General features: G+C 28.9%; 1 protein-coding gene across 3 annotated transcripts in view; it reads right to left on the bottom strand.

The window, feature by feature from the left end:
• LOC111633500 (endothelial transcription factor GATA-2-like) overlaps positions 1 to 27785 on the bottom strand; it is a 149306-nt gene that overhangs the window by 77938 nt on the left and 43583 nt on the right. Inside the window, exons 1-3 of one of the 3 annotated variants that reach the window (XM_023378079.1) lie at positions 10237 to 10255; positions 10075 to 10143; positions 215 to 272 (exon numbers count right to left, since the gene is read on the bottom strand). The gene's annotated coding sequence lies outside the window, so the exon portion shown is untranslated. Of the gene's footprint in view, positions 1 to 214; positions 273 to 4843; positions 4927 to 10074; positions 10144 to 10236; positions 10256 to 27785 lie in introns of those variants that run through there. The other 2 variants (XM_023378080.1, XM_023378081.1) reach the window with 2 other exon arrangements.

The following is a 27785-nucleotide window of genomic DNA, read 5'->3' on the forward strand; positions in this document are numbered from 1 at the left end:
CTACGCCCACAGTGACTTTTTAACAACGGAAGATTTTAGATTCGCGAAAGGCAATGTTTAGATATAGATCTATTTTCAGTTCATCAAACGAATGCCAATTAAGCTCATAATATATACTGTTTTTTCCCTTCAACCGGGAGCAAAATATCAGATTTTTTTTTTAATACTGTTGCTTCACACTCATCTACTCTAATCAATCAAAACTACACACTACCTGTCAATGGTAGTCGAACACCACGGAGATTCCAAGAAATTCCGTTAGAGGGAGTCACCTAAAAATAAGAAAATTTTAAATTAATAAAAGCAAATAACCTAGTGTAATTTGAAAGATAATTTTTTAAATATACATTTTTTTTTTTAAATTATTAACGATTATTTCCATTATTTGATAAACCTATAATTAATTCCCTATCAAAAATTTTAATGAAATAAATTAAATTTCAGATATTAAATCTTTCAAGATCGTAATTAGTAAGAAAATAAGATATAATTAACTACAACTATTTTATTATTTAATTGCCACATTTGCTACGAACGACTATTCCAATGATTAATATCAATGGCATAATTTAATCTAATAATAAAAATATTCGAATAAGCCAAAAAAAAAGAACTTAAAATCATCTTTTCACCGTTTATTTAACATATAAAATTAAGTATAAGAGTAAACTTATACTTAAATATGCATTTAGATCAAATTAAAAAAAAAAAGAAAATTATATTAAAAATTTTTTTTATTATTATTCTAACTTTAAAAAGCCGTATCATTATGCTGTTATTAATCATATTATTATTATATTATTATAATTTACTATGAACAAGTCCGGTTTTTTATATAAATTACAGTTGAGCTTAAGTCTTTCAAATGTTTTGTTGCGAGTGATCATTAAAATTCGATAGCACCATTTTTAAGTTATATAAGGCCTGTAGGCTATGTTATACATAAAATAATCTGAACGAATAGTTAGAAATGAATATAACTATTAATTGTAAATAAATTTATATTTTATGAAAGAAATGTAGAATAAAATAGTTTAACTTTTCATTGGATGAATGATAAATTCAAAGTTTTATATAACATAATCTTAATGCTTCTGTTAACTAGTTAGATTTGTTATTATTCTTATATATTCAAAACTTAATTAATGTATTCATATTAATAAACAAACTAGTAATTCGAATAGAATTATAAAATATATAAATAATGTTAAACTTTCAAAATTTAAATTAGACAAGATTTATAAGGTTTATGTATGGACTGGCTCTCGTTTTGTAGAGTACTTTATATTATAAGATCGCTATCAAATTGAATACGTATTAGATTATTAGTTAATATTTTGAGATGAAGATTTAACATCTTTTTGATAAGAATAAACAAAATTTAGGCCTATATATCTATTAGGTTAATTTTTTAATACTTTTCGAAATTAACACGTAAAAAGTGTAACAAAAGAAACATTTTAGATAAGTTATAAAGGATAAAAGAATTTCTAAGTTTCTAAAAATAAAATAATATCGATAATATAGTATATAAGAATCTCTTATTTAGAAAATTTTTGAACTTAATATATGTGTACATTTTTATAATATCTATTCTATCAATTAAAAATAATAATACTTAAACATTTTATTTAAAAAATTAGATGATGATAATAATAATTAGTTTTATATAAGACACCGTTCATCAGATAATATTCAAATCAACTAAATTGGAACATGAAAAAATAATAGAAATAAGAAAAAAAAAACTCAATCTATGCAAACCAGTAAATAGCCCCATAACCAATAAAATTAACATTTTAAATGCTCTTGGTTATCAATGTCAGAGTAATTGTTAGGAGTTTTCATTGCCATTTGAGTTCCTGCATATCGAAACTTGCGGTTTGCGGTCACAAGGTTGAATGATAAAGATAAAACTAAGAATCCCAGAAGTTCGGGGATTGGTCAGATTTGGAATCCCGACTTCATCTAACGGTAGTGTACAGATAAGATAAGATCGCCCGACCAAAGGAGGGTTGGAAGTCGTGAAAGAGATTTTTATGGACTCGATGTTGGATTTTTATAGTCAGTGGGTACCTTTTGGGTAGAAAGGGGGTGACCGTCGAAAGAATGCTTTATTTTTTAAAGGCACCACTATAATTTACTAAGTCTTTGTTTCCACATCACTTGACTAGTCAACAATAAATGGTCTGGATGAAAAGTTGACATTTTTTTATTTTTTTTACTAGTATTTAAAATGATTTTATGATGTGATGATATTTTTTTAGTTTAACTGCATAACATGTCGCTCTCTTGCATATAGCTTTTCCATTATGCAATTTATTATTTTTAATATAAAATTCTTAATAGCTAAGATACGGTATATGCATAATATATATGCAACATATTAATGAAAATGTTCTAGAATAATTAATAAACTTAATTAAATTAAGCTCAACTAAATTGTAGGCCTAATATATACATTGCTATTTCAATTAATGTTATTTGCATTGAATAAATTCATTTTAAACTCTCTTTATTATTTAGCCTATTTTTAAGCTCATGATCTGTTACATTTTAAGAGCCTTAAACCAGTAACATTGATTTTGAAGATACATGAAAATTTCAATCGAATTTTAGACAATTGATCGAATTCTTCTTTAATTTATGAAGTCTGTTATGTAAAGGAATCAAAATTTTAATGCTCGAAGTAAAATTAAGTAGATATTTTTACGATGTAATTACTATGTAACTGTTAAAAATTACGATATAATTTAGTAAATTAGTGTGCATTATATATAAGTTACTGGATTTATATTTACTTGTTAAATGATGTATTCATTCATTTTACTTAATTATTTATACAAAGTAGTACTAAGAAGAAACATTTTCATGCAAATTATACATGAAACTAATCACATGTATAATTAGTCTATCTAGTATCATTTGAATTATAGCATCTCTTATTTGTTGACTTATTCTAAGTTATATTTTAAAACTTTAGGTATTTTAAAAGATAATAATTATATATTTTAAGTCTATCGGACTTAAATAAAATAATTTAATGCAGTACAGTTACATTTTGCAGGTTTCTATGAATTTTTAAGCTTTATTATTGATAGTATATTGCGCTTTGCATGTTGTCTACTCTTATAGCATTAATTTCACTTTTATTATAACAGAATATGCTAATAAACTATAAAGTACTATCCGTAATAATTAAATTAATTAAATTTAATTAATCTTAACATTTGTTTTTCTGCAAACGGAATGAATACATTCTGTTTTTCGATTTTGAAATCGCCAAATCTAATAAGATTATTTAAATTTTCATTCTAAAATATGATAGGCCTATATATGCTTCAGTGTATATGGGAATTAACTCTTGAAAATATCGTAATAAATCAAGTTTAACTGAGTTGTCGATTAAGATCTCGCCTATCAATACTTGTCCGAAATACAAATGAGCTGTGATAAGCTCTGCGACGGAAATCATTAGTTAAATGTTTTTATTAAACTAGAAGATAGTTAGCAAAATGGTTTGAGAATAGATAATGTGACAGGCTTCTCATAACCTCATGTCCTTTATATTATTGTAAATAATATGAACTTTTTTTTTTTTTTTCTAAAATTAAGAAGCTTATAATGAACTTTGATATCAACCCTATAACAATACTTAAAAAGGATTTTCTCCAACGAGGAATCAGTAAATAAGACCTAATATTTTTAATTAATTTTTGTTGAAATTTTATCGTTACATCTCAAAAATTTTAGATTAATTTTATATCACGATATATAAACATTTTAAGTAATGCATTAAATATAAATATAATGAATTTGTAGATTATTTTACTTAAGCTTTTTCAATTCAAAACTTTAAATTTAGAATAAATTAATATATAGAACAAACTATATAATTAATTGAGATATTTAGATTTAGCATAAAGTTGAATTTAGATGAACTTGTAAAAGTTATTTTAAAATTTCAATAAATTAGACTATTGAGTCGAATTCAATTTACTTTAGGCCTAATTTTACACATATGTGTTAGAACTACAGGAAATTGCAAGCAACAGATAGACTCCCCTTTACAAAACTGTGATACAATATCGCAAAATTTGTAAACAAGTAATAAGAAGAGTGAATAAATAAAAATATTTTATTTGAATTAAAGAGAAATTTCTTTTCAATATCACGTAATATAATAATACGTCAATATAAATTTTATTGGGATTTGTTTTAAATATAATTCTGAAATGCAATTTCTAGATAAATATTTATACTTTTCCAGCTGTTCGTGGCTTTATAAATTTACAAAATTACTAAAAAAATTTCGAAATAAATAAAATATTTAATTCAAAAATTATTTTAATTATGTTGTTATTATCGTAATCCATTTATCATTTTTGAAAAATTAATAAAATTATCTTCAAAACAGATTACTTCTTATTACATTTATAAGTGACAATACACTCATCAACAACATAAAACTCATTGCAGACATATCTTTAGCTGAAATATAAGATAATCTGCAATAGATATGTCCTCTTAGTATATTATTAGTTTAACTGACAGAAAACATTTAAAATGCTAAAACGAACAAGGAAATTCAATACTTATTAACATCCTATCTGATTAGAGATAAGATTCAATCCTGATATAAATCGTAATCGTTGGATTGTTAATCGGAATTATATTTTGCAAGATATACTAATACAAAAAGCTATAATTTTAGCTTTAAACTATAAAAATTTAATATCTTATAACTATTTTGTTGTTTTAAAATTAACTTATTTGTTAATTCTAAACAAATTAATTACACTTCATTAAATATATTATAAAATGAATAAGGAAAAAATCTTACTAGATGGAATGAAAATTCCTGATTGTAAGTTTGGATGGCAATTTCAACTCGACATCATTAAAACGCCCGCCAATCTAAAACACCTTGAAACATCAAATTGCAACCAACAAAAAAGGGATGGGCAAACTTATGTTTTATTTATTAACCACGGCTTTATCGCAGCTGCCATTTGACAACGAGCGAGCGGGATGACCAATAAGACGTGTCAGCCTGACGTGACTAAGGCCGAAGCCACGTCCATTATAGGAAGTCGGTGGAAAGTGAGTTTAAGTACAGAATCGGGACTGTTATAATGTAAACCGCCCAAATATCGCCCAGTCTCTCACGATTTGTACTTGCGTCACGATTCAAGTACTTAATGCTTCTTTACTTCTAGTTGAATATTGATAGACTAGTTAGACTTAACAGCTCGTTCTAAACTGACCACAGCTACTGATTATAGTCATCGGCTAAATTAACCACATTCACAGAATAATTGTTCATAACATTAATTAGTACGTTCACGAAACGGTCGAAATTTGTTTCGTGTTTTCGTCAATCGAAGTATTGTTAAAATTCTATCTAGAAATCTACTTAATTTTCGAATTAAAATTATATTTAGATTTTAAAAAAAAAAACCTTTTAAAAATCTTTTAAAAACATTATTTTTATTAAAACCGAATTAAAATTAACATTGTATATCAACATTATTTAAATTAATTAAAATAAATTGCTATTTTAATATATTGCTCCGAACTATAGGCCTATACTATTAAATTCAAAGTTTAGTAAAAAAAATTAATCTTTCAAGGGAGATTAGTTTAATAATTAACTTATTTTATTATTATATTTTCTTTTGATATTTAATTTTAAAGTTTGAAAGTAAAATTAGCAACAGTCGAGTCTGTATGTTGATTTCCTTTATCATTCTTGGAACGAGCATTAAAGGAAACCAACACTCGAAACGAAAGGAAATTCTCCAACTGTGGTTGAAGCCAAATCGATGGCGAAGAAGCATTGACATCCCTTCAACCGCACCCATGAGATCGATAGAAGGCTAGAATCTTTTCAGTAAAAGATATGTCAATAGAAATTCTAATATTTGTAAAACTGAATTTCTTCCTAGAAAATGATTAAAATAATTTTTAAGAGTAGACAATATGAGAAAAAGTTGCCACAAAATTGTTTCTAAAAGTGAAAATAGACGGATGAATTGTCCATCAACCTAGACGGGGGGGATAAAAAGGTACAAATGAGATCATTTGGTCAAAGCCGACTGAATTCGAGTGAGCACTCGTGCCCGATGACGTCGGGAAAAGGAGACGAGAGGTCTAAACCTTCGGGCTGTGTATCTACACTGCAAAGTAGGATAATACCTACTGAGAAGTACCAGCAGGTCCTCGTGACTGTCTTCTATTCAAGACCCACTATAACGACAGCAGTAAGTTAAGCCTATAACAAGTCATGAGACAGACATCCAGCGGTGATGGAAGGGGGCAGAGTCGCCCGGACTGGCGACATGTCTATTGTTGGCCCCTTTTGGGGGTCTTTTGTCCGCCACATCGTTTGCTCACTCCATGCTAGGTAGCGTTATCGGGGGTCGATCTCCCCATCTGCTTCTCTTTGGAAGGAGGACATTATCTGTCCTGCACCCACCTCATGTCACCCTGTGGCACCCATCACACCCCCGACCAACAGTAAGCCGACACGACCTGCGACCCCATTAACTGGTCGCCGGCCAGTATCCCGTCAACCTCCGGCAGTCAAACAGGGACTGGCTGTTAGGCCTAGGACAGTGTGGCTCTTTGTGCAGTCCAGACCAGCTCTGGTTCCGTCTTCCCCGCCTCTTCCATCAGTTAAACTGCGGGGGTTCTTAGTTCTCCTCCGCATTCTCAACCCCTTGTCTCCAGTTGCCATTTAATAGATGGAGCTGTCCGTGGGACGCTTTATGCGAAACACATTACGCCAGCTCTTAAGATAGTGATGTCTCCATTTGAAGAAACGGCCCCACATTAAAAATGTTTTATTTATAAATCCAGATAGGGGATTAACCAGTAAGACACCTCTCCGACCACATCCTTTTAATCAAATTGTTCCAACAGTACAACTTGTATAAACAACGTGTAGTTTAGATATTTATCAAACAAAAAATCCTGCAGAAATTTCTAAATATAAATTTTTTAAATATTTTTTAAAGAAAGAAACGAGTTAAAAGACTTTAAAATGCTTATGAACTATCATAACGTTATACTTTTAAGATTATAAAATGATCTATATTAAACCTTTTAGGACATCTTGACGTTCTGAAGGAATTTTAATCTATAAATGCATTTCGTGCAAAAATAGGCGTATAAATCTATTTCAATTCTCAAATTTTTCTAAAAGCAATTCTATTTTTTTCATAAATCGTAAACCATGCGTATTCTTTTAAGGCTATTTTATCAATGCCATTGAAATGCTGTTTACTTTTATGACTTTCTATAATTCCTTAAATGTAAAGCTTGATAGATTTTGGAGCAAAGGTACTGAAATTAATCAGCTAGAGAATCCAAGATTGGATGAGATTTAGTAACCATTCATCATATATTTACTTACCGATGATTTTAAGATTTTACGGCTGTTTTCTATTGAAGAAGAAAACCCCATTTCTGGAAAACAGTGGCAGGAAAATACGCGGCTTCATCAATAATGCGTGAAGTGTTAAAAAAAAAAATTTAAGGAAAGCTAAAAATGACAATTACATCCCTAGCTCCATACATTTTTGTTCGAAAAATGTAATTTCGGAGAAAAACGGCAATTTTATTATCCAACCTTTTCGTACAGAAGTAATTACGCCGACGAATTCGAATCTATAAAATTAATTAATTCGGTTAATTAGAGGAAAGACTGAGCGGGAAATTGTGACATTCCGCAGCTTATTAATCCCCGACTGAATTATCCATTGGTTTCCTGAAACTAAAGCTTACAGTCTTACATATTGACTGGAATTGTCGGAGAGAGCAATTTTCTGATAGGTTTAATTAGTTTAGGAGAGAAATAACTATAAATCGAAGTTAAATTTTGATGGCACCCGATTCGGAGATAGTTTTGACTTTCAGAAAACGACGCTTTTAGTTTTCATCTTTCATTTGTATTAGCGTCAGAATCTCTTCTCGATGAAAAATATCGAAAGAGATTAGCCTATCAGCAATTACCCAAGGCAATAACAAACAGTCGAGAGGCCACATCAAATGTTTGTATTTTAAATTGAACAGGATAGGCTCTTTTCAAAGAGCAAAGACTCTTAAATGTGCTTTAAGATGAACTATTACCAGTAGGATAACACAGAGATATCCAGTCGGCATTTATCTCAACGGAGATGTCGTGATTTGACGTAGGCCTAGTGGTTATCGACTGGCCTGCTTGCCGTCAATCGCAGCCTGAGATGGTATCTGAATCAGGCTCGTTCATAGTCGACAACTAATGAATCATTGTTGACGTTGCAGTTATCACGTTCCTTCACCACGATAAGGCTGCATTCGCCTAAATACGCAGACGGACCCACCCGCCAAAAACGTGATCGGATGGTGAAAGGGGTTGTCCCCTGTATTCACCGCTTAGATCGGTTTCCGCGATAACTTTGACTAATTGGCCTAAGAAACACTGAACGTCGAGAAAAAAGTCAAATTCTGCCAGAGTAAAAATTTTCGAAAATTTGTTCTAAAATGTTATTTTGATATCTCCGGATAATTAGTCTAATGCCAAACAGGAATTTTAATGAGATTCATTATCGGCAATCGACAACAAAACTTCAAATTATCCTCCATCTTCAATAAAGATGCTCTTCGGATCTTCTACGTCGTGTTGGCCTGGCATAAATTTATTACTTTGTTCTTAACAAATTTCAGAGTAGACTGTTTTTATAGCCTATATTCTATAAAATTTGCAGAACTTAAGATCCTAATATAGAATTCATTAGAAATTTATTTCAGTCAGAATATTTCCCAATAAATTCATATTTAGCAAACTAAATTTTTAATTATGTTCTCTAAGTTTCATTAAAATTCGTACGTATTGATCTAACACAGTCTATTTGTATGTCTTAGAAATTGGCCAAATACTTTCTATAACATCAAATATGGTTTAATCTTTAAAAAAAATCTAGTGGATTGTCTTAGAAATTACAAAAAATAAATATTTAAATTATTCTTTAATTTTCTCATGAAATAATAAAGACAATCTATCACTCTGAAATATGTAAATTCATCGTTAACTTAGCTTCTCTCAACCACTTTTCATTAATTATTTAGAACTGAATTATTTACATAGGAAAGCAGATGTTACCCCTCACAGAAAGTTCATATTAACAAAAATTTTTTTGGTAGAAATTCCAGCAGAATGTTTTAATAAGTTACAAATTGTATTTAAAAAAAACTAGTTATACAATAATTGGATATCAATTTTTAATATAATTCAATGTTTAACTTCTTAATTTCCTATCAGTTCATAACCTTATTTAATGTAAAGGCTATGAACCGATAATAAGGTCTATTTCTTAACCTTTATGCATATTTAATAAAGCATATAATCGTTGTAAAAATGCTTGAACTGTTCTATAGTCTTTGCACTATAATTAGACTATAAAAAGAATTTAAGAAAAGTCGTAGGATGAACAGTCGATAACTCCATTTTTCATGCTTCACATGACTATTTGTTAGAATATGTATCCTAGATTAACTCATATTTTTGCATATTTATATAAAATATTCAGAAACACGAATTACTTACAGTAAATCATTTTAATGCAGAGTAATGTCTTCTGCATTTCAGAGTGTTTTTTTCTCTTTAATTCTAAGCAAATCACGTTAAAAAAAAATATATTCCTATAATCGAGAAAATTAGAAATCTATTGTTGTAATTGAAGCTTAGGCCTACACTTAATATGCTTTGTAGGACTATTTTTAAAAGTCATTCGAGCATAAAATAGTTTATGCATTTATAGGACATTTTATATATTTGTTTTAGCTAGATATTTAATATTCAAAGAATTAAATTTATTTAAAAAAATGAGAATTAAGTGTAAAATAATTGATTGCAATTTGAATAGATTATACTTATTCTAAATATAAATGCTGCCTGTATTCATAATGCAGGTTATATTTAGTATTTTTATTAGCCTATATATTTATTATACCCTATCTTCTTCGGCAGTTCTTATACTTTAACTTTTATGAGACATTAAATCTTTACAAATTCTCAAAATTTATATTTACCTTTTATACGAAATGACTAAAACTTCCTCATTTTGTTCGGAATTATTATTATAGCATTTGAATGCAGAACTGAAATTTAAAAAAATAATAATAATAAATAATAATGAATAAAACAGTAAATAATTTTTCATATTTTAAAATTTAATAACACTTAAAATATACAAATTCATTGAAATTAAACTCTCATAATATCATTTACTTCATTTAAAATCAAAAAATTTGATTTTAAGATTTAAAATTTACATAGAATAAAATATTCTTTATCGGTCACGTTATATAAAAACGGAAATCAAAGAATTTACATCTTAGAATAAGAATTTAGAACTTTTTTTTTAGAACTTCGAATAAGATTTTACATGCAATTTCATTTGTAGATTTGAATAGTTATTCAGATTTTCCTCCCTATGAATAATTCTTTCCCATTCGCATCATCAGTTAACTTTGTATTAAGTCTACTCGACACGTTAACATCAAGTTATATATTTAAATATTACTGGTTATCATAATGCTTAATATTTTATAAATTATAAACTAAATCGATAACATAATGAAATGATAAAAATGTCTCGTTTTTCCTACAGGAAAAAAAAAATTTTTCATTAGAAAAGTTTAACTTACAATTAGCAACAGGCAAATTTAGCAACAATTCAGTAATATTTTAGCAAAATTAAATTGAATTAGAGTTTATTATTTAATTATAAAATTAAATAATAAACTTAAAATGAGAGCTTAGATTTTCATTCGTTTATAATCCAATAATAATAATAATAATAATAATAAACAGCCGCAAAAATAACAGTAAGAGTAGCGAATAAATAACACTAGTTTGCTTTGTGATATATTAAAAATCCTTAAAATTCAGATCAGATCCTAGTCATAAAAAGCTTATATGAAAGGAATTTTTTAGATCATACTTCCCCTTATGAAGATAAAATAATCCTGAACAAGATAAAATTGTCATTTGGTTTATTGTACTTGTCAGGATTAAATTATTACAGTAGATTAAAACAGAAGAAATAATACGAATTTAACATCCTATTAAACCTATCATAATGATAAGTAGACGAGATAAAATGAAAATTAATTGCAATTTCATTAAATTCTTCAGTAACAACTCGGTAGCCTAAATTTCTAATAAAATATAATGGCCGAAGAGAAGATTTTGAGAAATCATCAAAGAACGAAATTAAAACAATTAGTCGGCAGACAAATTTGTAATAAATAGGAGCTTCCATATCGGGTGTCAGTCTTTCAGTCTCTGTACAAAGTTGACAGAAAATTAGAAACACATGTACTCAGTTGGACAACGTCGCCAGTAAGGCGACTTCGTGTCTAGATTCATTTCCCTCAGTCGCGCATTTTAGGATGGAAAGGACCATAGAAGGATGTCTTTAATTACACTTGAAATGTTTTTGATAAGATTTAAACACATTTTAAAACTATCAGAAATTTTGTTTATTGTTCAGTTAAAACAATTTACTGGCAGTACGTACTGTACTGCACTGTACTCTTTCCTCCGTCCGCCTGTTTATCATACGATATTTCTAGAGAATTTTATTTAAATTCTATCCAGATTCAAACTGGTTTCTATCGTGAGAGAATAAAATAGCGTCCGTGAAAAATCGAAAAAGGAACCGTCAATTTATCTGATATCGAGTGTTTCACGTCCATGTGTCGCAGACTAACCCCTTTGTCATACACGCCCATCGAATTTGTTACCATAGCAACAAATAGCAAAATATTCGAAGATGGTTATATTAGAATCTTAATCTATCCATTTTAAAGTAGTAAGTAAGGAGAGAGAAAAAGTCGAAAATCCTATTTAAACGAAACAATTTAGATATTCTATTAACGCTTCACTCGCACGAACCGTAAATAATGTCTCTACTATAGTAACTTCCGCTCAGATGGAACCAAAGATTTCGTGTTCGAACTGTTCTAATGTAAACAAAAAGATCTAGAGACAAAGTAGTAACTAACAGGAAACGATTGTTCACATCCTCAGGACAAACATTTAAAGCAAAATGCAGATGTCCGTGTCACGAAATCAGACTTTAGGAACCAATTGCTGGACGAAATAGAGCCGTAGATGACCACTTCCCGTCGACTTTTATTTCATGTAATCATTACTTTATTTGAATATCACATCCGGGAAGTATATTCTAGCCCAATTAACAGTTTTAAACACTCCGAAAGCTTAGTCTATTGTTTAACGGACATCGGATGTATATCTCTGGCAGTGGGCATATAGCACGACATTTAATACGCTTGGTAAAACATTATCATAAGACAGAGATCTTAGATCCGAGACTGATATTCTTATATAACAAATAAAAATTAAGGTTCCAGACCATTTTATAATCGTTTTGCTAATTGATGCATCTAGAAAACTAGAATAACAAATAACTTCTATAGTTTAACATAGGCTAACGATATATAGAAGTTCCTCGTAATATCGCGCCTTTATATACAAAAGAACTAAATAAATTAAATGATTAACCAAGTTTTAATTCAAAAAATGTAGAAATTCCTTATTTACATAAAAAAGTTCTAACGAAATTTCTTGTAGAATGATGTTTATCAATTATTTTTGACGATAAATTTAACCGATATAACGCCATTTTTCGTTTAAGTCGATTGTTGTTAGAGGAAAATAAGTAAAATATGACGGTATAAAGTTGTAAAAACTATAATAAAATATCTATAAACCACTTCGTAAAAAATATAATAATAATATTTATTACATATTGTTAAACTGTAAGAGAATTAACTCTTTAGAAAGATCAAGCGGCGATAAGGTAGAGCATAAATTTTATCATTTATTAATTGATCCAAAATGTAATTAGATTCTTTTAATTACCATTATAAGTAATCAATTGTTACTTTTTCGTGAAATTTTTTCTAAAAAAATTTTTCCGAAAAAGAAAAAAAAAATTATGAAAATACAGACAAAGCGCAAAATCCTTGATCGGTGGCGCCATCTACGAACAAGAAAGAGAAATGAAAATGGGTATTAATTTTATACACTATATTATTATATTTCTGATTTTATATTAAATAAATAAATCTATTAAAATTTAATAGTTTATTGGCATTTTATTTGTAAATTATGGAAAGTTTATAAAACTTTTAAAATATGATTTATTAAACTTAATGTAAGGCGATTTGAACCGAAAATTTACAATACATTTTCTTTTTGATAGTTTTTATATTTAAAAAAAAATTATTTTTATATATAATTCTTTATTATTGTAGTAAAATATTATTTAAGTTTAATATAAAACCAACGAAATAAAAGCCGTAAATTTTTTTTATTTTTTATTTAGTTCGAATAATATTAGTACGATATTAGTTCTCAGCAATTTGCAGCTGGATAAAAATGCTGCCGGAGCCGGGTCCCGGTAGTGGACACTATAAATTATCCAAAACCATCACCTATAATACCCCTAGATGGCCTCTGATCTCACCTCTTCCAAGAGTAGGCTTATAGAGGGAAGTTGAGGCCCTCTTGATACCTCGCACCGCCCCTTGATGAGGGAGCCACACCATAATTTGGAGGTTTTGTAAACTTTACACGGTTTTTATACATAAAAGTCTAACGAATCGTTCTTTCTAAATGCATTTTATTTTAGTAGAAACGATTATTTTCTCGGTTTTTTTTTTCGTTTATTAATATGAAATTTTGAAAATACTCCGTTTTAAAAATTAAATATGAATAAAGATGAATAGGAATAAGCTTGCATTTTTGGACGGAGGAAAAAAAAAATGGTCGCCTTCAAAATCGAGCAATAGAGGGCGTGTCTGTTATTGGTCTGTCGACATTTTTCAGAAACGATCAATAATTCGTTTCCAGTAATCTCCCAGATCGAAGTTAACAAAAGGATGATAACCAATAGCCGCGGGCGAAAATATCACGTGAAAGGAAACAACTTGCATTGTGCAGCTACGGTTATTGGCGAACACCAAAATGATCCTAGAATTCTAAATCGACGAAACTAACCACCAAGCCCTATATCTACTTTGAGTCTTGCTTGCATTCTGTAGAAAGCAAAAAAAAAAAAGAGCGAGAGAGATGCTTTCTAAACAGGATTTTATCTTAATCTTAAGCTTTACCTTAATCGTTATTAAGCCAAGACTGGAATAATTAAATCGAATTCTAACTTGTTTAATACTGGATTACAATTGAAACGTTTAATTTCGTAACTTAACGATCTTTATTGCTTCTTTAAGTTAAATAATGGAATTCCTCGCGAAGTATCTAATTTTAATGTTGAAGAGAAGTAAGGAGGGTGTAATCTGTTAAGTTAACAAGATTTCTAAACGTTTTCGAGTTTTAAAGTGAATTCCGGGCTGGCCTATTCGTGTGATAGACATTAAAAGCTTAATAGCCTCATGTAATATTCAATTGACGTAGTTGAAATGAGTGAGATCAAGGACTTTTTTGACGCTTAATTTCTACTCTTTGTATACGATTATTTTTAATTCTTATTAAAGACTGTACTAAGTTAAATGATTCGGCTTATTTAATTACATGAAAACTGTATAAGCTCATATTTTAAAGCAATCCATCATTGGTAAAGAAGAAAATGAAGTCGACAGTGTTTATATTATAAATTTTCCATCTTGTACAAGATGGTAATTTCGAGAAAATTTCAGCAAGTTTAAATAGAGTTGTTTTAACTTCGATTAATAACCGAAATTGCAATAAAGGAAAGAGTAATTATCTAAGGCTCTTAGATAGGTCTACTGATCTAATGTAATTATTTTGCTCATATATCCGGCTTCAGAACCAACAGCGCAGACCTTAATGATTGCATTTAGATCCACTTACAAGCATACACGGCTAGCTGACGAGTAGTGATGAGGTCAAACGAGACAGGGTGTGATTTCCCGTCTAATTCCACCATTTTACTGGAGGTTGGGACCTCTATAATGGCAAACGGGGTTTTGACCGTGCTACAAAATACACACGAAATTAGGGCTGAGACAGGGTCATCTAATAAGCCTGTTATAGTGAAGATATATATGCACCATTGGTACTACTTAATTGGTCCTGGGTTCCGCATAAACGACGGAGCTTTCCCTAACTTGCACTATAATAGAAACATCATATGGGCGCTCTATTATGTTGTCTGCTTATATTAATAACGGCGGCAATTATGCTGTCACGTAGTGTTTTGAGATTCTCATTCCACCATCATTAACAATAGGAAGAGATAAAGCTTGCAGGTAACCACAACGATTGAGTTGTCATCTTTCCAATGCTTGGCCCTAACACTTTCTAATGTAATTTAGACAGAAACTTCAATTGGTTTCATCCCAAATTGTAGATGTGAAAATCGATAAGCATATAAACTTAGGTATTCTAATGTCCATCTTTCATTAAGAAACTTTCTAAATCGACTTCAATGGAGATGTCATTACTTCGGATCTTCGCTCTCTCCTTAATCTCCGAATAAAACTGTATTATTGAGTGATTCTATAAATTTTTTTTTATCTTTTTCACTTCGCTTTTAAATGAAAAATTATATTTCATATTTATTTCTTAAACTGTAAAATGTAAGAAAATTTAAACCCTTTTATAATATCAATATTATTTTATGGCTGTATAATGCTGTAGACTTTAACAATTATCCTGCTTCTACCAGAGATTTTAGTTATTTTCTTAATAAAAATATATTAAGTAATAAAGAACTTTAATACGAAAAAAGTTTAATCTATAAATTTTTAAATTTTAAATCTTCAGGCCAATAAAATATGTTCAATTAGACTGATAAAGAAGAATGAATTTATATAAAAGCTTTTATATAGAATGGATTTTCATATTTTTATTAATGATTATTCATTCTTTTTCTAGAATAATTTTATTTGTTTATTAAAGAAACCGAATCTAAATAGGCCTATAAGAACGTCTCAAATAATAATTTTAAATGTACTGTACTTTTATGTTTCTAGAATTTATTTCATTACGGAAAATGAGAATTCTACATAATAAAACAAACTTTGTAATATAAAAAACTCAGATTTTATAATATTAAAAATATTATATTATGAATTTTACGCATCATTATAACATTATTATTATTATTATTTNCCTATAATACCCCTAGATGGCCTCTGATCTCACCTCTTCCAAGAGTAGGCTTATAGAGGGAAGTTGAGGCCCTCTTGATACCTCGCACCGCCCCTTGATGAGGGAGCCACACCATAATTTGGAGGTTTTGTAAACTTTACACGGTTTTTATACATAAAAGTCTAACGAATCGTTCTTTCTAAATGCATTTTATTTTAGTAGAAACGATTATTTTCTCGGTTTTTTTTTTCGTTTATTAATATGAAATTTTGAAAATACTCCGTTTTAAAAATTAAATATGAATAAAGATGAATAGGAATAAGCTTGCATTTTTGGACGGAGGAAAAAAAAAATGGTCGCCTTCAAAATCGAGCAATAGAGGGCGTGTCTGTTATTGGTCTGTCGACATTTTTCAGAAACGATCAATAATTCGTTTCCAGTAATCTCCCAGATCGAAGTTAACAAAAGGATGATAACCAATAGCCGCGGGCGAAAATATCACGTGAAAGGAAACAACTTGCATTGTGCAGCTACGGTTATTGGCGAACACCAAAATGATCCTAGAATTCTAAATCGACGAAACTAACCACCAAGCCCTATATCTACTTTGAGTCTTGCTTGCATTCTGTAGAAAGCAAAAAAAAAAGAGCGAGAGAGATGCTTTCTAAACAGGATTTTATCTTAATCTTAAGCTTTACCTTAATCGTTATTAAGCCAAGACTGGAATAATTAAATCGAATTCTAACTTGTTTAATACTGGATTACAATTGAAACGTTTAATTTCGTAACTTAACGATCTTTATTGCTTCTTTAAGTTAAATAATGGAATTCCTCGCGAAGTATCTAATTTTAATGTTGAAGAGAAGTAAGGAGGGTGTAATCTGTTAAGTTAACAAGATTTCTAAACGTTTTCGAGTTTTAAAGTGAATTCCGGGCTGGCCTATTCGTGTGATAGACATTAAAAGCTTAATAGCCTCATGTAATATTCAATTGACGTAGTTGAAATGAGTGAGATCAAGGACTTTTTTGACGCTTAATTTCTACTCTTTGTATACGATTATTTTTAATTCTTATTAAAGACTGTACTAAGTTAAATGATTCGGCTTATTTAATTATATGAAAACTGTATAAGCTCATATTTTAAAGCAATCCATCATTGGTAAAGAAGAAAATGAAGTCGACAGTGTTTATATTATAAATTTTCCATCTTGTACAAGATGGTAATAAAACCAACGAAATAAAAGCCGTAAATTTTTTTTATTTTTTATTTAGTTCGAATAATATTAGTACGATATTAGTTCTCAGCAATTTGCAGCTGGATAAAAATGCTGCCGGAGCCGGGTCCCGGTAGTGGACACTATAAATTATCCAAAACCATCACCTATAATACCCCTAGATGGCCTCTGATCTCACCTCTTCCAAGAGTAGGCTTATAGAGGGAAGTTGAGGCCCTCTTGATACCTCGCACCGCCCCTTGATGAGGGAGCCACACCATAATTTGGAGGTTTTGTAAACTTTACACGGTTTTTATACATAAAAGTCTAACGAATCGTTCTTTCTAAATGCATTTTATTTTAGTAGAAACGATTATTTTCTCGGTTTTTTTTTTCGTTTATTAATATGAAATTTTGAAAATACTCCGTTTTAAAAATTAAATATGAATAAAGATGAATAGGAATAAGCTTGCATTTTTGGACGGAGGAAAAAAAAAATGGTCGCCTTCAAAATCGAGCAATAGAGGGCGTGTCTGTTATTGGTCTGTCGACATTTTTCAGAAACGATCAATAATTCGTTTCCAGTAATCTCCCAGATCGAAGTTAACAAAAGGATGATAACCAATAGCCGCGGGCGAAAATATCACGTGAAAGGAAACAACTTGCATTGTGCAGCTACGGTTATTGGCGAACACCAAAATGATCCTAGAATTCTAAATCGACGAAACTAACCACCAAGCCCTATATCTACTTTGAGTCTTGCTTGCATTCTGTAGAAAGCAAAAAAAAAAGAGCGAGAGAGATGCTTTCTAAACAGGATTTTATCTTAATCTTAAGCTTTACCTTAATCGTTATTAAGCCAAGACTGGAATAATTAAATCGAATTCTAACTTGTTTAATACTGGATTACAATTGAAACGTTTAATTTCGTAACTTAACGATCTTTATTGCTTCTTTAAGTTAAATAATGGAATTCCTCGCGAAGTATCTAATTTTAATGTTGAAGAGAAGTAAGGAGGGTGTAATCTGTTAAGTTAACAAGATTTCTAAACGTTTTCGAGTTTTAAAGTGAATTCCGGGCTGGCCTATTCGTGTGATAGACATTAAAAGCTTAATAGCCTCATGTAATATTCAATTGACGTAGTTGAAATGAGTGAGATCAAGGACTTTTTTGACGCTTAATTTCTACTCTTTGTATACGATTATTTTTAATTCTTATTAAAGACTGTACTAAGTTAAATGATTCGGCTTATTTAATTACATGAAAACTGTATAAGCTCATATTTTAAAGCAATCCATCATTGGTAAAGAAGAAAATGAAGTCGACAGTGTTTATATTATAAATTTTCCATCTTGTACAAGATGGTAATTTCGAGAAAATTTCAGCAAGTTTAAATAGAGTTGTTTTAACTTCGATTAATAACCGAAATTGCAATAAAGGAAAGAGTAATTATCTAAGGCTCTTAGATAGGTCTACTGATCTAATGTAATTATTTTGCTCATATATCCGGCTTCAGAACCAACAGCGCAGACCTTAATGATTGCATTTAGATCCACTTACAAGCATACACGGCTAGCTGACGAGTAGTGATGAGGTCAAACGAGACAGGGTGTGATTTCCCGTCTAATTCCACCATTTTACTGGAGGTTGGGACCTCTATAATGGCAAACGGGGTTTTGACCGTGCTACAAAATACACACGAAATTAGGGCTGAGACAGGGTCATCTAATAAGCCTGTTATAGTGAAGATATATATGCACCATTGGTACTACTTAATTGGTCCTGGGTTCCGCATAAACGACGGAGCTTTCCCTAACTTGCACTATAATAGAAACATCATATGGGCGCTCTATTATGTTGTCTGCTTATATTAATAACGGCGGCAATTATGCTGTCACGTAGTGTTTTGAGATTCTCATTCCACCATCATTAACAATAGGAAGAGATAAAGCTTGCAGGTAACCACAACGATTGAGTTGTCATCTTTCCAATGCTTGGCCCTAACACTTTCTAATGTAATTTAGACAGAAACTTCAATTGGTTTCATCCCAAATTGTAGATGTGAAAATCGATAAGCATATAAACTTAGGTATTCTAATGTCCATCTTTCATTAAGAAACTTTCTAAATCGACTTCAATGGAGATGTCATTACTTCGGATCTTCGCTCTCTCCTTAATCTCCGAATAAAACTGTATTATTGAGTGATTCTATAAATTTTTTTTATCTTTTTCACTTCGCTTTTAAATGAAAAATTATATTTCATATTTATTTCTTAAACTGTAAAATGTAAGAAAATTTAAACCCTTTTATAATATCAATATTATTTTATGGCTGTATAATGCTGTAGACTTTAACAATTATCCTGCTTCTACCAGAGATTTTAGTTATTTTCTTAATAAAAATATATTAAGTAATAAAGAACTTTAATACGAAAAAAGTTTAATCTATAAATTTTTAAATTTTAAATCTTCAGGCCAATAAAATATGTTCAATTAGACTGATAAAGAAGAATGAATTTATATAAAAGCTTTTATATAGAATGGATTTTCATATTTTTATTAATGATTATTCATTCTTTTTCTAGAATAATTTTATTTGTTTATTAAAGAAACCGAATCTAAATAGGCCTATAAGAACGTCTCAAATAATAATTTTAAATGTACTGTACTTTTATGTTTCTAGAATTTATTTCATTACGGAAAATGAGAATTCTACATAATAAAACAAACTTTGTAATATAAAAAACTCAGATTTTATAATATTAAAAATATTATATTATGAATTTTACGCATCATTATAACATTATTATTATTATTATTTTTTTATCAGCATCCATTTAAATCAGTATTGACTTGTGTTGCATTTTGTGTATTTTCTAAATTTATTTATATTTTAATCTGACATTCTTTTATTATTCATTTAAGCGGAAATTTCTAAGAACTTAACAAAAGAAAGTGAAAAATAAGAAATCACTCAGTCAAAATTTAATAAATAAATAAAAATTAAACTTCATAATTTAATATCTTCGACAATAAAATACAATTCAAACAACATTGTATGAGTATCAGCAAAAGCTATACATCAAATTCTAACCTATTCAGTAAGTTCTCTCTCTTTACTTTTTTCCTGAGATAATCAAAAGATTGAATTTTTTAAAATACTTTTATAAATCTATTAAATAAATAATTTAAATCTTTAGAATATGTTAAAAATTTTCTGAAAAATATTGAATTTGAAAACATATTAAGCTACATTAAGTGTAATTTTTATACATTTCCTTACTTAAAATATAGATAAACTCGTTATAAATTCTTCTTTATATTAAAAAATAAATATAAATAATAAAAATTTATAAATTCTACCACTCATTTTATTAAAACTATTAAAAAATTTACATTAATTCGTCTATATAACCTACATTAAGTACTACGTGGTTCAAGTAGTTAAGCTTAAAACTGTTTTATAAATACAATTTGCTAATTAATTTAATATTATTCCGAATAATTTCTTGTGTAAATATTAAATGTGATTTAAAACTTTTCGTTTTATAAATTAATATATAAAGTTAATAATAAAATTTTAATTATTCTCATTAAATTTTTTTAAAAATGTAAATTTGTGAAGTCAATGTTTTAATTTATTTAATAAATATATGTAAAATACTGAAGGCAATTTAAAATTTCCTATAATAAAATTGGTTAAATAAAGACTGAAATTAAGATTTGTGTATTCATAAAAGTAAATAATTTTATTTTATTTTATATATGAATAGTTTTTTTTTAAAGTCTAGCCTAAGTCTATTGAATATCAAAACAAAAAATTTCACTATTTTCCGAGTCATTTTTTTCACAAAAAAAAGGGAAATTTCATATTAAAAAGTACATTAAATATTTATTAATATCTTCTATTAAAAACTTGTAAAATATTTTGATAAAATTATAATAAATTCTTAGAAAATGTCTTCTAAGAAATTCAAATATTTAAACAATATTGAAATCGATATTATAAGTCCAAGAATATCTATATACAATTTGTACTCGTGATATATATTTAAATATATCCGATGATATTTTTTACTGCCGAATTTCTATCAAAATTTTCTTTCAATCAAATTAGTCATAGGCCTTTTCAGTCTTTGTAAGATTAGTTTATCTTTATAACCCATTTTAGTGAACTTTAATCTTGAAATATTATTTGATAAAAATGAAATATATAACTGAAGAAAAAAATATAATATATTTTCTCAATAAAATATACATAAAAACAGATTATATAAACTTAAATATGAAGTGTAAAATCCTTTATTTTTTTTAAAGATTTGACTAGCTTGAAAGCCAGTTTTAGATGATAAAAGTCTTTATTCTCTTCTTTGTCTTATGAATTGGAAATATTATTTTGTGATTATACTATACTAATTGGCATTTATATAGCTGTAAATTATATTCAGTAAAATTTTAAATAAATGATATCTTATTGAAGTTTTCTGTCTAAAAATTAGGAGTCGTTTCTTATTTGATGTGTTTTTATAGTAATACATTAATCACAGATTTCCATATTTTAAACACAGATTTACTGTTTATGTAATAAGAAATAATGCCATAGAACAATATGGTTGATTGTGTTTTTTTACGATAACAGCTATAGTTATTTCTACGGCTTCAATCATAAAAGCCTAATACGTTTTTGAATTAAGTATGCATGAGACAAACGACGAGATAAGATAACGAATACATAATTCCGCAACTGGCTACATTTTAAACATTATTTGATGCTTTTTATACGAACTTACACAAATAAATTCAAGACTAGAATTAAAAAAAATGTTCTTTCTTTAAGCAGGAATTAATTACAAGAGATCACAAAAATTCAACGAATAAATTATAGGCTAATTACTTTATGAACTATTCACTCAATATTAAACATATGAAGAACTATGAGATGAGAATTATGATACTAACATACTTTCAATGTAAAAAACAAATTTATAGGTAAATTTTGTGAAGTAGAAATTCCCAAAATAAACATTTTCTTTCTATTTTTTTTCTCTTTTATTCATTAAATTCTTAGTTTTTAATCACTTTTTAGTGTGAAATTCTAAGACTAATAGCAAATTGTAATTAAAATTTGAACTATACTTGTGTAATTTATAATAATTTACTTATTTTTTTACGTACTGTACCAAATAAATCGAAAATAATATCGTTAAATCGTTGCTCTTCTCTCTATTAATAACAATTTGTATAAATTTCAATAGGCCTAGATGTATTAATAATATAGTTTTATAATGTAATTTAGCAATTCGAATGATTGTAATAAATTATAGTAAACGTTTCATACAGTTTATCTAGTTTATAAAATAAATTTGTAGATCCAATTGGAAATCGTTCTGTAATTTCATTAGAAATTATTAATGTTTTATAAATTAAGTAAAAATTATTTATAGAGTCATAGGCTTACTTATTATGAAATGATTTTTATAAATATTTATTTAGAAAATTCAAATAAGATAAATTTTATTTTATATCAATTATTTGTTGAAATAAAAATATACGTTTAAAAATGCTTTAGAAACATCATTTAGCATAGTTTATATATATATATATATAGAAAAGTATAAATAATCGATTAAATAATATCGATTAATTCAAAATGAAAAATTTCTTTGTTTATCTTTGAATATTTGAGATGCTGACAATTTTAATTGGCCAATTCTACGAATAGGTAAGATTTGCTTAAGACAAATGAAGGTGGTGTAAAATAATTAAAATAAATTATCGACACCTACCTAATATTGTTGGTTTAAGTATCCATAGTTTACTATCGAGAAATGTCAACCGAATACTTTCAGTAGCGACACCGAACGGACATATGCAGAAGCAACGAAGCTGGTATCCATGCCAACACACGTGATGTGCCTAATAAACGTGGTCATCCCCCCCTGTATACTTGCACCGGTTAAGAGTAATGATAGCTTATTTACGCTTTCGACACTCTCTGGAATTTGTCGCATTTTTTTAAAAAATAATTTCGCCAAAAAATATAAATGTAATCGATAGTTATTATTTGTTGAATAGGCTATTTTTGTGTATAGACATAGACAATATAAACACACGTGTATAAAATATATCTTTATTCGTGTAAAAGTATGGCACGAATTTTTTTTTTTTAAATTCAAATTCAAATAGTCCAAAGTAAAAAACGAGAGTTTTTCGAAGAGATTACTCAGATGCTTGGGGTGATCACGAAATTCTCACTAAACATTTCGTGACACATTTGAATAAACTACGATTTGTGTCATTGCAGAGTCGATTTACTGTACACGAGATTCGACTTGTTTTATTATAGGCACGATTTTCTACATGATTACAAACATAATATTTATGAATTCTTCACACTTCGCACGATTGAAGCGCAAAATTGGAACAAATACCATTTGTTAAATTAAAAAAAAAAGGAATGTATTTATAGGCGTTATGTACATTTTATTTTATATATATATTTTTTGTATTATTACCATTATTATACGGTACATAGTGTAGGTCGTTCCGGTTAATTTAAATAAATGTTGAAGTCAAACGAGTCGTGATCCTTTCGGGGAAAAACCTATTATTTGCAATTATTTTATATAAATTTTTGTACTTTGACAACTCTAACTCGACGAGATTGATACGTTTCTTACAAAAATTTTTCTCGTCTTAATTAATATATGGACCTAAGCGTCGAATGGTATTTCGAAAACGAACTATCCCTTCGGGCTACGATGGAATTTAATGGCACCTAAAGATTTAATGGCTAATCAACTTATAAATCTCTAACTTTATCTAAGCCTCCTAGACTTTTACTAAGGTCTAGTACTTTAATCCTATAGGCGTAGTCCGGTAAGTCGTATAATTATGATTGCTAGCTATTTTGTTAAAGCTAAAAACCATTTTTTTTAAAACGTTAATTCAGTTGTAAATTCTGTCATTAACATCGAGAAGAGCAACATTTTGATTCTTGCTAATTTATAAGAAAAAAAAAGAGAAAGAAACGGGCATCTCCTATTGAATAATTGTCGGATGCAACGAGTCAGTAAATAGATCATAATAACAGGAGAATATTATTAAATTGATAGCCTGTGAAAGATGAGGTCGACGTTGTAGAAGGCAGGTAAAGAAATGTATGATGGATGAATATAACAACCCCGATATTCTACTCCAAAAACATGCACGGAAGTAATTGATATGCAACAATGTATGTCCCCTAAAGGGGCCTGCAGTGCAGATTTGGAGGTGGCTTACACATCACGAAAGATGGTTCGTGTCTACGTAATAATGGCAACCACATTAGTCAATTGGGCTATCGACATCTAGTATACCCGTTCGCTGACCTCCTCTACTTGTTGATTTGCTAATTTTGGGAGGGATAAATCACGACATGATACCGTTCGATCCCGACTCGAAATACTTCTTCCTTTTCGTATTTAGCCTAATATTTAACTCGCTTNACAGCCGCAAAAATAACAGTAAGAGTAGCGAATAAATAACACTAGTTTGCTTTGTGATATATTAAAAATCCTTAAAATTCAGATCAGATCCTAGTCATAAAAAGCTTATATGAAAGGAATTTTTTAGATCATACTTCCCCTTATGAAGATAAAATAATCCTGAACAAGATAAAATTGTCATTTGGTTTATTGTACTTGTCAGGATTAAATTATTACAGTAGATTAAAACAGAAGAAATAATACGAATTTAACATCCTATTAAGCCTATCATAATGATAAGTAGACGAGATAAAATGAAAATTAATTGCAATTTCATTAAATTCTTCAGTAACAACTCGGTAGCCTAAATTTCTAATAAAATATAATGGCCGAAGAGAAGATTTTGAGAAATCATCAAAGAACGAAATTAAAACAATTAGTCGGCAGACAAATTTGTAATAAATAGGAGCTTCCATATCGGGTGTCAGTCTTTCAGTCTCTGTACAAAGTTGACAGAAAATTAGAAACACATGTACTCAGTTGGACAACGTCGCCAGTAAGGCGACTTCGTGTCTAGATTCATTTCCCTCAGTCGCGCATTTTAGGATGGAAAGGACCATAGAAGGATGTCTTTAATTACACTTGAAATGTTTTTGATAAGATTTAAACACATTTTAAAACTATCAGAAATTTTGTTTATTGTTCAGTTAAAACAATTTACTGGCAGTACGTACTGTACTGCACTGTACTCTTTCCTCCGTCCGCCTGTTTATCATACGATATTTCTAGAGAATTTTATTTAAATTCTATCCAGATTCAAACTGGTTTCTATCGTGAGAGAATAAAATAGCGTCCGTGAAAAATCGAAAAAGGAACCGTCAATTTATCTGATATCGAGTGTTTCACGTCCATGTGTCGCAGACTAACCCCTTTGTCATACACGCCCATCGAATTTGTTACCATAGCAACAAATAGCAAAATATTCGAAGATGGTTATATTAGAATCTTAATCTATCCATTTTAAAGTAGTAAGTAAGGAGAGAGAAAAAGTCGAAAATCCTATTTAAACGAAACAATTTAGATATTCTATTAACGCTTCACTCGCACGAACCGTAAATAATGTCTCTACTATAGTAACTTCCGCTCAGATGGAACCAAAGATTTCGTGTTCGAACTGTTCTAATGTAAACAAAAAGATCTAGAGACAAAGTAGTAACTAACAGGAAACGATTGTTCACATCCTCAGGACAAACATTTAAAGCAAAATGCAGATGTCCGTGTCACGAAATCAGACTTTAGGAACCAATTGCTGGACGAAATAGAGCCGTAGATGACCACTTCCCGTCGACTTTTATTTCATGTAATCATTACTTTATTTGAATATCACATCCGGGAAGTATATTCTAGCCCAATTAACAGTTTTAAACACTCCGAAAGCTTAGTCTATTGTTTAACGGACATCGGATGTATATCTCTGGCAGTGGACATATAGCACGACATTTAATACGCTTGGTAAAACATTATCATAAGACAGAGATCTTAGATCCGAGACTGATATTCTTATATAACAAATAAAAATTAAGGTTCCGGACCATTTTATAATCGTTTTGCTAATTGATGCATCTAGAAAACTAGAATAACAAATAACTTCTATAGTTTAACATAGGCTAACGATATATAGAAGTTCCTCGTAATATCGCGCCTTTATATACAAAAGAACTAAATAAATTAAATGATTAACCAAGTTTTAATTCAAAAAATGTAGAAATTCCTTATTTACATAAAAAAGTTCTAACGAAATTTCTTGTAGAATGATGTTTATCAATTATTTTTGACGATAAATTTAACCGATATAACGCCATTTTTCGTTTAAGTCGATTGTTGTTAGAGGAAAATAAGTAAAATATGACGGCATAAAGTTGTAAAAACTATAATAAAATATCTATAAACCACTTCGTAAAAAATATAATAATAATATTTATTACATATTGTTAAACTGTAAGAGAATTAACTCTTTAGAAAGATCAAGCGGCGATAAGGTAGAGCATAAATTTTATCATTTATTAATTGATCCAAAATGTAATTAGATTCTTTTAATTACCATTATAAGTAATCAATTGTTACTTTTTCGTGAAATTTTTTCTAAAAAAATTTTTCCGAAAAAGAAAAAAAAAATTATGAAAATACAGACAAAGCGCAAAATCCTTGATCGGTGGCGCCATCTACGAACAAGAAAGAGAAATGAAAATGGGTATTAATTTTATACACTATATTATTATATTTCTGATTTTATATTAAATAAATAAATCTATTAAAATTTAATAGTTTATTGGCATTTTATTTGTAAATTATGGAAAGTTTATAAAACTTTTAAAATATGATTTATTAAACTTAATGTAAGGCGATTTGAACCGAAAATTTACAATACATTTTCTTTTTGATAGTTTTTATATTTAAAAAAAAATTATTTTTATATATAATTCTTTATTATTGTAGTAAAATATTATTTAAGTTTAATATAAAACCAACGAAATAAAAGCCGTAAATTTTTTTTATTTTTTATTTAGTTCGAATAATATTAGTACGATATTAGTTCTCAGCAATTTGCAGCTGGATAAAAATGCTGCCGGAGCCGGGTCCCGGTAGTGGACACTATAAATTATCCAAAACCATCACCTATAATACCCCTAGATGGCCTCTGATCTCACCTCTTCCAAGAGTAGGCTTATAGAGGGAAGTTGAGGCCCTCTTGATACCTCGCACCGCCCCTTGATGAGGGAGCCACACCATAATTTGGAGGTTTTGTAAACTTTACACGGTTTTTATACATAAAAGTCTAACGAATCGTTCTTTCTAAATGCATTTTATTTTAGTAGAAACGATTATTTTCTCGGTTTTTTTTTTCGTTTATTAATATGAAATTTTGAAAATACTCCGTTTTAAAAATTAAATATGAA

Source organism: Centruroides sculpturatus, unplaced genomic scaffold (genome assembly GCF_000671375.1).
Source record: "Centruroides sculpturatus isolate CEXI.00-Female unplaced genomic scaffold, Cexi_2.0 scaffold421, whole genome shotgun sequence".
NCBI lineage: Eukaryota > Metazoa > Arthropoda > Arachnida > Scorpiones > Buthidae > Centruroides > Centruroides sculpturatus.